This window comes from Pinus tabuliformis, chromosome 6 (genome assembly GCF_031772625.1).
Source record: "Pinus tabuliformis cultivar Carrire ecotype Pingquan chromosome 6, CPIR1, whole genome shotgun sequence".
Taxonomy (NCBI): domain Eukaryota; kingdom Viridiplantae; phylum Streptophyta; class Pinopsida; order Pinales; family Pinaceae; genus Pinus; species Pinus tabuliformis.
The window spans coordinates 1,937,475,450-1,937,479,637 of NC_142292.1; positions in this window are offsets into that span (position 1 = coordinate 1,937,475,450).

The window sequence follows — 4,188 nt, forward strand, 5'->3', positions numbered from 1 at the left end:
TAGTGCTTGTGTCTATATTTGTGCTGGAAAATTCTTCTTTTGCAGTCAGGAAATTATTAATCTGAGTGTCATTGTCAAACACTTTCCAGTTTTTTACATTGTTAGGTACAGTTGGCCTGTGTTTGATCTCAACTGTAAAATGATGATTAGGCTTAAATGGCAGTTTACAAGTGCTGGAGAATGTTGCCAAACTGTGAGCATGTAAATTGTGTTTTTTTGGAATTTTGGCAAGCTGTGATTCTAGAAAGGTATTGAGTATTTCAATTGCTACTCCTCTATAAGATCTTAACCTGAGGTCATTTGTGAGGAAGTTTCCTTTAATCTGTTGAATAACCAAATTAGAGTCTCCCAAAATGGATACCCTAACTGCCCCTAGACTTTTTATCAATTTGAGTCTTAGCAAGAGGGCTTCATATTCAACCATGTTGTTAGTGCATCTAAAATTCAGCCTGTATGCGTGTCCTTCAACATGATCATTTTCCATGTTATGTATCCAAATCCCTGCCCCTGCTCCTAGCTCATTCACTGATCCATCAAACTCCAAATACCATAGGATTTCTTGATTACAGCTAGCATCAGGAGTGTTAAAAATTTGCTTAGTAAGCAGATTTGGATTTTGAGTTTCATGTGGTTTCCCTTGTGTGTCTGTTGTATCATAGGTCACAGAAATTTCTTGAATCTGAACACTAGATTTTTCATTTATGACTTTTCCTTGTGCTGATGCTAAAACCTTGACATTAGTTGGAGGGAAAATTTCAACATTGTATAGGATGAAAGAGTCCATATCAGAATGCAAGGAATAGATGGGAAAATTTTGGGGTTTCTCTTGGCTGCTGACCACATATTTCATCAACGTTTCCCGATACAATCTCTTTGGCTGTCCAAATATTGAAATAGTGGCATAGGACATGTCCAACTGTAAAGATCCCTGGAGCTTTGCACCCCAAGATCTAGACAACAGCATGCCATATTTTGATGGGATATTAGCTACCACTACATCCATTAAAATTGTCTTGGTAGGGTATTGAACTAGAGATACACAAATCTTTAATTAACCCTAGACATCTGACCTAGCTAGAATCAAAAGAGAACAAGTCTTTGTATGGCCTGGTGATATCTAGGTCCAACTTTTCCATCACAGATTTGGGCATTAAATTATGGGAAGCTTCAGAATCAAACATTGCATTGTGAAGTACTTTGTCATTCATATTTAGACTTACATAAAAGGGAGGAATTCCTCCATCTACTGATTTGCCATTTACTTCAGGGCCAAAAATTAATTCTGGCTGGTCATCAAGGACATTTACTGCATCTCTGTTTTCTGAAATTTGAAGGGATCTACTGATTTGTTCTCTATAGACATCATGTTTAGCCAATTCAAACAATGGAATGGCTATCTTTAATTTGCCTATTTCGGTCTCAAAGTTAAAAGGTTTTTCTATTTGGACTTTTGCATTTCAGGCAGCAAGATTTTCTTTTTCTGCTGTGTTTTCAACGCTTTTTCCTTTATGAGGAGTAGTGCCATGGGTTGAAATCGCTTCTAGATCATTTTCAGGAGGTTATTTTGCATTTTCTTTGGGAGGAAAGGAAGTGGAAGGCTGACTTTTTGATGGTTGACTGTCTGATATGTCCTCAACTATTGGTTCTTTTGGGTTGAGGTTTGTTCTAGCAGGGATGTTGTGGGGAAAAATGCCTATGCAGGACGAGCCTATCCACCTAAGGTGTGACAGTGCCTTAGCAACAAACAGAGACAACTATTCTGGTTTCTTCCTTTATGAAATGTGAAAGAAGAGAGATCAATAGACTTACCGGTGTCTTCCGTTTGTCCCTCGATCCAGATCCTCTTCTCTTTGGGTGTTCACAGCTACTTGCCTCCTCGCTCGCCCAGCTTCAACAGATTCCTGCGAGATCACAAGAGAACAGCTACTTGCGACAAGAGAAGAACACAACACAAAGACAGATATTCATATTCATAAATGATTCAGGATTAGAAATAAATCAAATACATTAATGCAATCATACATCAAAGATACATCAGTATATAGGAGAGAACCAAGATAGCTTTATTGATAAATAACAAGGTTCAGGAAGAGATACAACCCAGAGGGCTCCAATCCAGCATCTCCTTCCTAGCAGAATGGAATTACTATCTTCATCTCCCTTCAAAGCATTAAGCACCCAATGATTCCAGTCTCAAACCAACAACAATTCTTTGCAATAACAAAATTCCAGCCTCTGGATCTCATGGAGGAGAGATCCATATATAGATGTTTGGAGAGAGGATGAGTCAGCTTGAGATCTGACTAGTGTCCTCTCCCTTTGTTAGTTCTTGAGTCCACTTGGAGGTTCTTGCTTCCACTTGGAGATTTGGAACCTCTTACTCATCACCAGTCGAATTCCCTGAGGCAAGTGTCATTTTGGAAGTTTCCTGGGTTTTGACACCTTGAGGAATGAGCCTGCCACATGTCCAATCTCACTTAGCGCAGGTAGCCAGTGTTGGAGTTGACATTCAGCGCAGGTAGCTAGTGTAGCCATTGACATTCAGCGCAGATGGTCAGTGGAGCAGTTGACATGATCCTGAATTGACTTGTTTTTTGAGCAGTTTCAGGTGGAGAACTTCTGTGAATTGCTGTGGTTTGTTAGCCTTGTTCCTCTAGGGGTAGGAACAACATATTTAGGGACTTTGGATCCCTAAGATTATGGACATTTCATGCTCAATGCTGTAAGGCACAAAAATGTCTATAACAGTTGCCCCCTAAAGTATGAGGCCGTTTATCGGGTGAAATGCTTTATCCAGGAGGGTCCGAAGTTCATCCAATTGCTGGGAGGAGACCTATAATAAGATACAATACAATACATTATTTTTTCATACTGCTTTCATGATCTAGCTGAGGTGGGCATTCCCATGCTCAGCTTTATAAATTCATTTTCTGTACATAGAACAGACAATCGTCTAATGGTAGACTGATAATTTTGATGAAATTATCATCCTTTGAGTAGGATGATCGTCTGCTGCAATGATGTACATGTCAAATGTCTTTATCTTTCCCGAATATATATCGTAGCCCGGATGGATGAAACTAGATCCGGGGTCTTCAAACTCGTTCGATCTTCACTCTAAGTACAAGTCAATCCATGTGAGAATTGTTCTGAAGTCGAACATGGAAAGACATCGCTTGATTACCGGTCAATGATGTAAACCGTTAACAAGCGCGAGAGGAATCACCGATAATGATAATGACCCTCAAGGTACTGCAGTACAATTCACATGGTGTGAATAAAGGACTTGGCGTCGAACACCACGCAAAATCTTATGGTCGAAGGTCATTGATGTATACCTGTCGCCGGAAGTGAGAAACTTGCCATCGAGGCATGCAAGCTTCAAAGTACTGAAGGGGTTGTTCCTAGATCAACTTCTTGGATAATGAGCTGATGTCGAAAAGAAGCGATCCGTCAAAGGATGGCCTTAATGAATCCCACATCAGTGACACGGAACGGAGCTAATGATTTTGATGGAGATGAAAACGATCTGTGACATATGATTCAGGGTGGCGGTCATGAATGGATGAAGGATAATGTATGGCAGTGGATGGGACCCGGTTGACTCTTTCTGAACGACTTCTCTTGAACATATGGCGACACTGATGCGATGGATCGGTAGCATTACCCCAATTAAGGATGGTATGGCGAGACCATGGTGATGTGACTGGTGAATGAAACAACCCAACCCGATTGTGGTACGGATGAAAAGTGTCATGTTCAAGAGCGACCTGCTACCATCAAAGTTTTCTTTAGTTTCTCCCAATTTTTCCCCAGTCATTGCTGACCAGTACCTCTTTATTTTTGTCAAGCTTGAGGAGGATAACATATGCTTGTTCTATAACCTGCCCTTCGGGCAAGCCCATCGCTATGTTTTAACAAGCCTAGCGATAGTGAAACTCGTTCTCGTCTAAAGACAAGTTTGTCGCTATTTAATGATTTTAACGAGTCTAACGACAAAGATGACTCGGTCCCTTTTCATTTTTAGAGAGTCTGAAAAGGTACATAAAGTTAACTCCAAAATTCCTTTTTCGTCATCTAATCCCTTAAGTCCGAAAAAGTATAAAACAATACAGAAGGGATGAGTTTTCGATAGTTTTAACGAGCCGAACAAAACAAGCGCTCGATCTTTTCGTGCAATAATCCCTC